The sequence below is a fragment of the Gorilla gorilla genome, chromosome 3 (assembly GCF_029281585.2).
Source record: "Gorilla gorilla gorilla isolate KB3781 chromosome 3, NHGRI_mGorGor1-v2.1_pri, whole genome shotgun sequence".
Taxonomy (NCBI): domain Eukaryota; kingdom Metazoa; phylum Chordata; class Mammalia; order Primates; family Hominidae; genus Gorilla; species Gorilla gorilla.
In genome coordinates this window covers 130,737,634-130,750,373 of record NC_073227.2, presented here as the reverse complement: position 1 = coordinate 130,750,373, position 12,740 = coordinate 130,737,634, and positions in this window count along the sequence as shown.

Here is a 12,740-nt window from a genome sequence, read left to right as displayed (position 1 = left end):
CTTGACAGGATCCACTAATGGGGGCACAAAATAAGACTGGAAGGCTGGAGGCAAAAGTGCCTTAGGCCTTTGTGTTTGCATGCTGTTCTTGTCAGGTCACCCTGAAAACAGCTCTCCCCAACAGCAGCCTTGATTCAAGCTTCTAGCTTCTTCAGTCCCTAGGGGTCTGAGTCCTGCTTCTGTAGAGCTCCTCCTCTAAGCTTTTAGGTTATGGTAATCCCTTCTCTGGGTTACCTCAGTCATCTTTTTATTTGCTTTTCAGATTCCAATGTCTGCCTAACTAATTCCCTATATTAAATCCCCTCTATTTAAAAACCTAGTGTGGTTTCTAACTGGCCCCTGACTGATAGTTTACTTAAAAACAACCTATCTCATAGAATGGATGTCAAGAACTCAGTGAGATTATTTATGTATTTATTTATTCATTCATTCATTTATTTACTTTTTATTTGTTTATTTATTTGGGACAGGGTCTCTCTCTGTCCCCCTGGTTGGAGTCAGTGGTGTGATCATGGCTCACTCACTGCAGCCTCAACCTCCCAGGCTCAAGCGATCCTCTTGCCTCAGCTTCATGTAGCTGGGACCACAGGCACATGCCAACACACCTGGGTAATTTTTTTGTTTGTTTGTTTTTAGAGATGAGGTCTCACTTTGCTGCCCAGGCTGGTCTCCAACTCCTGGGCTCAAGCAATTCTCCTGCCTTGGCCTCCCAAACTGCTTAAGTAAAGCACTTGACCATAGGTTAATGTGTCTGACACATAAGAGATATTCAGTAAATTTTCACTGAAGTCTTAAATGGATGAATGAATAAATATTATCCAAATATTTATTTTTATTAGGCTTAATATAGACTGATAAAATAATAAAAATGAAAATTGATAAAATTTCAGTTGAGGATGTGAAATAATTTTTCTTTGTGAAAATAGTTTCAGGGATAGTAGTATGTGTGTCAGAGGAAGTTTGAAATTGATATTTTGTATCAGCTAAGTCATTGGCAGGAAATGTTTACTGTGTAGACCTAACAGCATGTTCTCTGAGCAGAGAAGGATGCCAGGTATGCCTTCTCGTTGCTTGAATAGAGAAGTCTTCTGTAATTAAAAAATAAAAAACAGACTCTACACAATCTTTTTTTTTAAACCCTGCAATATAGCATAATGGTTATAAACACAACTGCCTTGTTCTGCCACATCCTAGCTATGGATTGACCATAGGCGAGTTATTAATCTCTTCCTGCATCAGTGTTCTCACCTGTAAAATGAGAATAATAATAGTCTCTTAAAGGATTATAGTGAAAATTAAATTAGTTTACATAGGGGGCTGTGCCTGCTACCTGGAGCAACCATGGTTGTGGCTCTTCCAGGACTGGGGCCAGAATAAACGGCGCCCACCAACTGCTTCTCTTACCCTCCTCCAGTGCTGCAGAGACGGACTTCATTTCCTGAGGACTGGGCTGCAGTGGTCTTTGGGCTTGGCCTAGGCCATCAGCCACCTGGCATAAGTAAGCTTCCATCCCTGCAGAAGAAAAGGAAAAATAAAGAGTGGAAGGAGATGCTGGCAAGGTTGCAGAGAAAAGGAGATGCTTATACACTGTTGGTGGGAGTGTAAATTAATTCAGCCATTGTGGACAGCAATGTGGTGATTCCTCAAAGAGCTAAAAACAGAGCTACCATTCAACCCAGAAATCCCATTATTAGGTATATACCCAAAGGAATATAAATCATTCTATCATAAAGACATATGCACGCATTTGTTCATTGCAACACTATTCACAAAGGCAAAGGTATGGAACCAACCTAAACACTCATCAATGGCAGACTGGATAATGAAAATTTGTTACATAAACACCATGGAATACGAGGCAGCCATAAAAAGAAGGAGATCATGTCCTTTGCAGGAACATGGACGGAGCTAGAGGCCATTATCCTTAGCAAAGTAATGCAGGGACAGAAAACCAAATACTGCATGTTCTCACTTATAAGTGGGAACTAAATGATGACAACACATGGACACATAGAAAAGAACACACACTGGTGTCTACTTGAGGGTGGAGGGTGGAAGGAGGGAGAAGAGGAGAAAAGATAACTCTTGGGTACTAGGCTTAATACCTGAGTGACAAAATAATGTGTACAACAAACCCCTGTGACACAAGTTTACCTACATAACAAACCTGCATACATACCCCTAAAGCCAAAATAAAAGTTTAAAGAAACAGAAAAAATAAACAAATAAATAAATCAGTTAGCATGTGAAGTGTTTAAAACAGTGCCTATCATGTTAATAAGTACTACATAGTATTTGTCATTATTATCTTTATGGAAAATATACTACCTGAGATGGGTAATTTTGTGTGTCAACTTGACTGGGCCACAGTGCCCAGATATTTGGTCAAACATTATCTTGGATTTTCTGTGAGGGTATTTTTTGGATGAGATCAACATTTAAATTGACAGACTTTGAGTAAAGCAGATTGCCCTCTATAATGCAGGTGGGCCTCATCTAACCAGTTGCAGGCCTTCACAGAACAAAGAGTGACCTTCCCCAGACAAGAGTGAATTCTGCCAGCAGACAGCCTTTGGAACTGAATTGCAATATTTGCTCTTCCCTTGGTCATTTGGCTGCCAGCCTACTCCACAGATTTTGGACTCACCAACTTCCATAATTTTGTGAGCCAATTTCTTAAATCTCTTTCAATAGATAGTCTATATAGATAGATAATTCTAGAGCGCTAGATCTAGATATACATACGTACACACATACACATAGAAACAGATCCTCCATTGGTTCTGTTTCTCTAGAGAACTCTGACTAGTACAGTACCTAAGCCAGCATCAGACACAATCATAGGCATTGGAGCCCTGTGGGGTCTAGGTTGCTCCAGATTGTCTGTTTGCCACATTAGGCTCCATAGAGAAAGATAATTTGTTTTTAAAGCAACAGTTTGCTTTGATTTGTAAAAACTACAGGTAACCCCTGCACCTGGGATGATAGTTTATACATAGTAAGCATCAGTAAATATTTGGTAAATATTTTTTAGACAACACAATTTAAAGCATCTAAAGTTATCTAATGGCATATTCTAACTACTAAAAACAAACAAACAAAAAAAAAACACTCCTGAAAAGCTTAACCTGAAGATCTAAAGTAAAAGTCGTAGCCAAACTACTGTGGTGCAGAGAAGTAGTGGAATTTGGAAACTGGAGATCTAGAGTTTTGCCACCCTTTTTCTCTTCCTGGAAGATAATTTTCTTCTGAAAAATCAATGTTTCACAATACAATGCAATGCAAAGAGATTTATTAAGAACAACACTTTTCTTCATGCTATACCTAATTATAGTTAACATACATACATGATAGATTTGCTCCCATAAACTAATTAAATACTAGTGCAAGGATATAAAATTGCTGAACAAGTGCAGGATGGTTGATTTAAAGCTTATGCGTTCTCTGCTGTGTGAATCATACAGACAGTTATCTCTATAAGGGGCAATGCTGACTGGGCAGGTATTGATTTCAGAATTCCAAATAATGTCAGCTTTCTTAAATTATAGGATAGAAGTTATTGAAGTGGAGACTGATGCCTTTGTGGGACCTGAGGCCAAAGGACTCTAAAAAAAGGAAAAAAAAGGAAAGAAGGGGAGAGTTCTTTCAAAGAAAAACACTCTTGAGAAACAGAAAATTTGGTATCTAGTTCTATGCCAAGCCCAAATAAACATTTACTTTGCTACCATTGCAAAACTACGTGGTTTCCGTAGAAGCTGTACATGATACTCATGAGAAAATGACTTTGTACTATAGCAAGTGTCATTTGTTTCATCAGATAACTGCAAGAAGTTGGGAGTTCTCACTAATCCCAAGTATAAACAGAGAGCATAGCAGAGACCACCTCTCTGGCAATACAACTGATTTGTAATTCTCTCTTAGCCTTAGATGGCCTTTGTTTGCAGCTCGCTCCTTCTGAATTACCAGAGGAGTGAGCCATGATCTCAGAGACAGATCATTCTCTCTTCCCACCCACAATTTCTGATCCCCTAAACCTAACCTGAGTCTTCTCTTCCTAATCATAAGGTGGAACATCCTTTCCCAAGAGACTACTGACATATACTAAAGTTCACACAGGGCTCCAGTTGACTAACAAATTAATCTCATCTAGCACTTCACATGAATGGTGAAATCAATTGCATGTTTAGTGATGACAGTAAATCTCTACTCCCTATCCCATTGAAAGCTTTACCATAATGTCTGTCTGCGTTGGGGTTATACTTTCAACATCTGCTGTTGCTACACATAAAAGATGAAGTTCAAATGTGTGACACATTCATGAGTATACTTAAATAGGCTTCACATTATGTGAATGAATCTGTAGTTCTGAGCCTTTTTCTCCCATTCTATAAAGCATTCAAGAATGTGTGTGTGTGTGCATGTGTGTGTGTGTGTGTGTGTGAGAGAGAGAGAGAGAGAGAGAGAGATAGAAAGGTAGTTAATACTTAATTTAATATTTTAAAAATGCTTTCTTATTCCACCACCCTCCAGAAATGACTCCCAGGATGTCAGAGAACTAACCCACCGGGGGCAATACTATCTCAGATGAAGCTACTGAATTACTAAATTTAAAAATAAACCACAGTTTTCCACTCAACCGTAATGAACAAACTGTTACTGGGCTTGCCGTTTGACAACTAAAAGAAATTCAAACTGGGAAAAATACATGAAATGATTGTTTTTAGGCATTGGCAGCCCACCACCATACTTCCTAATGGAGGGATGCAAATGTGGTCAGTCTGACCATCAGCCCGCAGCTTGCTCTCTGGAGGGACTTTCCAGACTGAGGCACAATGAGGTGCCAGAGTGCTTCTGGCTGTCAAGGCATTCAAAGGCAAGGAGCAGGATCCCCCACCTCACCCCCTCTTCAGCATTTCAAATTCCACTGCCTTGAGGCCCTCTTCTCCTCTAACCTGGAATACTGATATTTCTCACCAAATTTATATTCCTCTTTTCATTTTCACACCTGAAAATCCGTCCTTGAAATATAGATCAGATTGATTTTTTTCTAAAATATAAATGTGATTGCGATTCTTTCAGTTAAAATTATTAGGTGACTTCCTCTGCCTTTGGAATACATTAAAAATAGTAGCATGGAACATAAAATTTTAGTGGCCTGGCTTCTATATATTACTACTCCCATCTCAGAGTAAATAGATGGGAGCAGTAACTCTGCCTTGCTTCTCTACCTCCACATCTGACACTCCAATCTTACCAGTAGTTGCCTGAATAGGGCATTCTTTCACAAACTCATGGCCAGCTTCATGGGCACACAACCTGTGTGGCCCAAGAGGACCCTGTGCTCACAAGGGCCCTGTATTTTGTTTAAGACTCTGCTGTCGCCATCTTGAAATACTCAATAATTTTTAACAAGGTGCCCCATATATTCATTTTGCACTGGGCTCCACAGGCACATGCGTACACACACACACTAACACACACACACAGACACCTAGAATAAGACACATGGGGAATGGAATAGTGTGTGGGTGGAATATAAAGAGCACTGGGGCACTTAGGTTTGAGTTTCAGCCCTATGAGATTTTAGCTCTTAACTTCTCTTAATCTGTTTCATTACCTGTAATGAGGATTCAAATACCACTTCTGCATGCCACAATGGGCCTGTTAAAAGAATTGACTGAAATGATATAAAAGTTCGTAAAAAGTAAAATACAGTTAAGGGTTTTAATCATACCATCATCATCTTAATTGGTTTACTTGGTTCAGTTAAGACCAACTAATCTTCATTTCCAGAAGGAAGTATTAAGCATGTCAGAGAAACTCATTATCTTTTATTCTCCGCCAAAAACTAGGAGGGCTTTAATAGTGGATTTGTAAAGTTTGTATTCAAGAACTGCATGAGTTTAGAAAAAAAGTTTATAATACACTCCTCGTAATATAAATGAGAATATCTTGGCTATTGTGTAAGGAACAAATTATAGGTCAACTAAAGCAGAAATTATGAAAATATTTCACAATTGAATCATCTATTAATTTCTTTTGAAGAGGATGTCAGTTCCTGTGAAATGAACACACTCATGTTGCTGGAAGAAATGGAGAAACAATATGTCGATCCATACAACAGAATATTATTCAGCAAGAAAAAGGAAGAAGCTACTGATACATGCTATATGATGAACCTGAAAAACAATGCAAAGAAAGAAGCCAGATGCAAAAGAACAGATATTTTATGATCCCATTAAATGAAATTTTTAGAAAAAGCAAATCCATAGAGATAGAAAGCGATCTGTGGTTGTCTGGGCCTGAGGTTGGGAGTGAAACTGATTGCAAATGGCACACAGCAACTTTTTGGAGTAATAGGAATGACCTAAACCCAGATTGCAATGATGGTTGCACAGCTATATGAGCTTCCTAGAAATCATCTAATTATACAAACAGTGAGTGATTTCATAATTGTACCTCAATAAAGCCACTCAAAAAAGAAAATAAGAAGGGAAGGATGGGGGAAGAAAGGAAAGAAGGAAAAAATACATGAGAAAGACAAAAGAAAATAAAAAGAAGAGAAAAACTCACTGCTATACAATGATCACTCCCAGCCCTAGCCCCACACTGCTTAGCACCAGCTCTAATACCAGCTTTGTGATCTTGGCCAGTCGTTTTATAAATGAAAGCTTAAAACACCTTCCACCAATCTTACAGGAAAATGAAACAGATTTTAAAATTGTTAATAGCTGTTGAAATGACCTCCCCTTCTCTTCATTAGAACTTCCTAGCTTCTTATTTTCACTAGGAAGAAAAAGATCATATCAAAATAAGCACCTCAGTTTGCAAACTAAAATTTTCTTTGGATATTCCTCCTTCTCTCTTGCAAGAAAATTTCTCATTCTGAATTCTTGAATCCATCATCTTTTTTTCATTTGTTTGCATCGTCATTCTTCCCCTTTCTGTGAATCCTCCTTGACCTATAAAAGTACTCAAACATCTCAAATTTAAAAACAAAACAAAACAAAACTCTATTTACTGTTCTTGAGCAGGGGTGGAATTTTTAATTACTAATTAGTCATACCTTAAATCTTCCTCCCTTGAGAATCACCAATAAGCTCCTGAATGCCAGATTCAGTAGTAGTTTCTCCAACCTCCTCGATAGTCTTTCTATAGCTCACATCTCCATAATGCAATATTTTTTGAAACCATTTACTTCTGGTACTGCTAGGGTATTCTGGGTTATGTTGTTTTTCTCCTGCCTTTCCTACTTCTTCAGAGGCTAATTTTCATGCTTCATTTCTCTAGCTATTTTTAAATGGAGCTTTTCATCTAGGTTCAAACATGTATGATCCATACTATTCTATATCCTACACTCTACCCCCACCACCAGGCCTCTTTCCTTTTTACAGTTTCAACCCCTGCCTCTAAGAGTTTCAATCCTAACTTCTACCACCATCTCCAGTCCCACATTTTTAACTTCTTTCTGGATAACTTCACCTTTATGTATAACTTTCAACACAAACTTAACATGCCCAACTCCAACTCAAAAGCTTGTGCTCATTTCAATCTGCCATAATAACCCTTAAAAATATGTAAAATGTAATACTGGTTTCCATTTGTTGGAACTATAGTAGAATATGGAGATTTTGAAAAGAAAGGCAAGAGGGCTCAAGGTGAATATGGCCTTGAATAATTTATTCAGGGGAAGAACTAAACATCCTATAACATTGCAGGGAAAAAAGCAGGACTGTTGCCCACAATTTGATTTAATTATTACTTCAATTTAATTCCTTTTTAATACGTTCTCTTGACTTGCCCTAATTCCATCCACCAAGCTGCACTCCTGGGCTTCCAGAATTTAGACTTAATTATTTGGGATGACCAAACTGAGGAAATTCTGCACTTGATTGTCTGCCAGTAGACTGTACCACTTGACTTGGTAATTCCTGTAACAGAATATTAATCTTGAAGAATTACCACCCTGATATTGGTCCATACTTCGGTGTGGCTCTAGTGTTACAGGATTTCATGAGTGCTGCTTTGCCAGCTGGAAATCTCTGTAGCCACCACTGCCTCTATCCGGCCTTGCTTGGGCCCACTGGGTTCACTCCACCTGCTCAGCCTTGCAGGTTGTGCTTGGCTCATGCCCACTCAGATCCCATTCCTGCCACAGCTCCACATTCAGCCCACTGCTGGACTGGGCATGCCGTGAACAGCTTCCATGGTGGGTGCCAGCATTTAGATGAGGGGAACATGGTGGCACCCAAAAACTCAGAGATGATAGCAACTGTGGTGCCCCAAAGGGTGTTACAGCTCTTGCTCAAGGAGTCCCAACATCTGAGCCTCCAGAAATGTCACAGCTCTTTGTTCCTGCAGCTTGGTGAGGTGGTGGGGTGGGGGGTGTTACAGCTCTCTTTCCCCTGTGGTCCCATGAGCAGGAGCATGTTACAGCTCTTTTATTCCCATTGTCTGCAGTTCAGCAAGTTCTGGGCTCTTGTCTCACAACCAAGATGAATGATGTGCATGGACACCACAGAGTGAGTAACGCAGAGAAGTATTTTATTGAGTGACAGAAGAAAAGCAAACAGCTGCAAGAGGGAACCCCAAAAGCAGACATAGCTGCCTGTGAGGCTGAGTCTGGGGTTTTTATGGGCTTAGAATGAGGGAGTGTGTGCTGATTAGTCCATGGGCAAGTTGGAAAAAGCACAATTTGACTGGTTAAAAGACATTATCCAGAAGGAACCAATGGAGGGAGAAGGTAAGACAGGAATAGAAGTTCTCACTTCAGTCGTGGGCTCTATCCTGAACCGGCCTCTCGGTTTTCAAATTTTAAACTGGCTTTGGCTTGAAGGTCTGGTTTCACCGGGGACCCATCCCTGTCTGCCTAGGAATTTGTCTGTCTCATGTCACTATCACTACTACTGCAGCAAGCTGTGGAAGACAGAGTCAATAACCATAAAAGAGAGACTGCTAACACAGCCATTACTGAATATTCCATCATTGCCTTACAAGAGCAAACAAAAACTAAGACAGCCTCCTCACCAGATTTTGCCATCAATTACTTTAATTTCAGAAATCATTTGTATTTAAAATATGTTAGATTCAGGAGTGCTTTGGTGGTCCTTGAATTTCAGAGTATTTTTCATTCAGATTGAAATGTCATTAGCTTCTAACTGAATGACAGAAAAAGCTAAAGTGATCTGTCACTGGAAATTGCTCCTGAATTCTAAATATAAATCTTCTCTGATGTTAAAAGAAAAAATAAAGGCTTTCAGTAAAAATCTCACCAAAAATATTTTCCCTCTTTACTAAATACATACACTTTAATTGACATTTTTAACTTTATTATAAAAAATGTCAAAATACACCTATCACCCAGATGTAACAATTATTATTTTTAACATTTGTTTCTATTTTTACAGACATCTTAAACCTTAATGTATCAGGGTACCACCCTAAAAGATATGGGCATTTTTCTACCTAACTATAATACTATTACTGTACCTAACTCAGTAATAATTTATTTTCAATAATAATTAATTTAGTATCCAATTCATATCCAAAATTACCTAAGGTCCTCAAAATATCTATCTATTTACAGTTGAATTTGTTCGAATTAGTATTAAAAGTACACCTATTACATCTAGTTTTTGCCTTTTAAGTCTCTTTTAATTCATAACACTTTTAATGTCTATAGTTTTCCATTTGAAGAAAGAGCTGTACTTTTTTATTACCATGTCTATAATTTCTTTCATTGAATGTTAACTTCTTCATTTGTGAAAATGATAATATCTGCGAATTATTTTCTGAAAAAATGACAGTAAGGTCTTCCATCTATAAATAAATTTATATCACACACCATGGCATATAAAGCCTAGCATAATTTTGAGGGTACGGTAAGATAAAAGGTCAGAAGCAATTCTATTATATGAAAATTTTTTCCTAACCACATGGTATCAGAGACCTTTAGAAGAGGTGGTAATGTAGAAAAACAAAAATCCATTTACTAAAGTTGATTTAAGAAAGCTGACACATTGGAGGGCATTTCTTCAGTTTTTGGAATTGTCATAAAGCATGTTATCAACATGAGTGTTAGAATTGCAAACACAGTCAATGCACAGAAAGGTCAAAGTAATTGTAATTTCCACCAACAATAGATGAGTTTATTTACCTAAAAATTTGATTTCTTCTCAAAAGTAAGCCAGGAAATGCCAGAAAATGAGAAAGAGAGGGACAGAAAGAGAGTAAGAGACAAGTATACATAACCTCAAAATATAGTCTTTACTCATGATCATTTTATTCAGATAAGAACAGGAAGGTTCTAATCAGTGAGCCATGCAATTTGCATAAATTCCATAACACTTCTTTTACTAATCTAAGAAATTTAACAATAAAAAACCTTACACTAACCATCAGAGAAATGCAAATCAAAACCACAATGAGATACCATCTCACACTAGTCAGAATGACTATTATTAAGAAGTAAATAAACAACAGATGCTGGTGAGGCTGCAGAGAAAAGGAAACGCTTCCTTTTGGTGGAAATGTAAATTAGTTCAGCCACTGTGGAAAGCAGTTTGGACATTTCTCAAAGAACTTAAAATAGAACTACCATGCAACCCAGCAAACCTGTTACTGGGTATATACTCCCAAAGAAAATAAATCTTTCTACAGAAAAAGACACATTCTCAGTAAACTATCGCAAGGACAAAAAACCAAACACTGCATGTTCTCACTCATAGGTGGGAATTGAACATTGAGAACACATGGACACAGGAAGGGTAACATCACACTCTGGGGACTGTTGTGGGGTGGGGGGGAGCGGGGAGGGATAGCATTAGGCGATATACCTAATGCTAAATGATGAGTTAATGGGTGCAGCACACCAGCATGGCACACATATACATATGTAACTAACCTGCACATTGTGCACATGTACCCTAAAACTTAAAGTATAATAATAATAAAAATAAATAAAAATTTAAAAAGACACATGCATTCATGCTCATCAGAGCACTCTTCACAATAACAAAGACATGGTATCAACCTAGGTGCCTATCAACAGTGAACTGGATAAAGAAAATTTGGTACATATACATCATGGAATACTACGTAACCATGAAAAAAAATCATATTCTTTGCAGCGACAGGAATGCAGCTGGAGGCCATTATCCTAAGCCAATTAATGCAAGAACAGAAAACCAAGTATCGCATGTTCTCATTTATAAGTGGGAGCTAAACTTTGGGTAAACATGGACACAAAGATGGCAATAATAGACCCTGGTGACTGCTAGTGGGGAGAAGGAGGGACCAGGGCAAGGGTTAAAAAACTAATTATTTGGGCACTATGCTCACTACTTGAGTGATTGAATCATTCATACTCCAAATCTCAGCATCATGCAATATACCCAAATTTGCATATGTACACTTAACAAATTTGCACATGTACCCTCTGAATCTAAAATAAAAGTTAAAATCTTTTTTTTTTAATTTCAGCAGGGGGCCAGAGGTCTGTTTTGGTTTATCACCTCTACAAGTTAAATTAAGATGCTTGATCTTATATAAGATCCTGTTATAGAGTAAGTTTTAAGGTGGCCTCAGAGTAGCATCTGCTTTTAACTATAACTTGAAGTATACCATAAATGGATCAGAACAATCACTTTATTTTAGAGAATATAGGGAAAGGGTTGAATGTGCAACCCAGTCAGTTCCCCTTCCATTTTACCTTCTAGAAATTTCCTCTCAACATAGTAACTCACAGCAGTTTATCCTTCAAAAAATTCCCCAGAAAAAGTGTTAATTGGTTTGGGAAAATATTTTTTGACATATTATATAAATAGGCCCTATATCCAGGGGTTGAAGACATATATCTAGGGGTTGGATATATGCCCTATATCAAGAGGTTTGAGTTGGAATTCGAGTAGACAGAAATCTCCTTAAAACAAAGGTTATTGAACAGTCATGAGACTCTTAAGATGACATTTATTTATCTATATATTATTTTGGTGAGAGAAGGAAACAAAGAGAGAGAAGCTAGTGCTTTTGGAATGCCTACTGTGTCAGGACAGATGCTTTGAAATACATTTTCACTGATATAACACCCTAGAATTTGAGAAGAAAACCTTAAAGGAAATAAATTTGGAAAAAGAGGATATGAAAAGTAGGGTTGTTCTATTTTACTGAAGAAAGATGAATATATCCTCAATAAAATAGTAGCAAAAATATTCAACAAAATACTAGCAAACCAAATCCAGTAGTTTGTTAGGAGGATTATGCATCATGACCAAGTGGGATTTTTACCAGGTATATAATATAATATGCCACAGTAATAGATGGAGGGAAAAAAAACACATAACCACATGATCATCTCAACTCATGCAGACAAAGCATTTGACAAAATGCAACATCATATCATGAGAAACGCATTCAACAAAGTAGGAATAGAAGGGAACTTCATCAACGTGATAAAGAGAATTTTTGAAAAACTCACAGGCAATATTAATGCACTGGTGAAAGACAAAAATTTCCTAAAATTAGAAGCAAAACAAGAATACCACTTTCACCATTTCTTTTCAACACTGTGCTAAAGTTCTAGCTGTCTACTACGGCAAAAGAAAGAGAGAAAGAGAGAAAGGGAGGAAGGGAAGAAGGGAAAGGAAGGAAGGGAGGAAGGGAGGAAGGAAAAGGAAGGAAAAGAAAAGAAAAATAAAATGCATCTAAATTGGAAAGGAAGATATAAAGTTATTTCCTTTCAC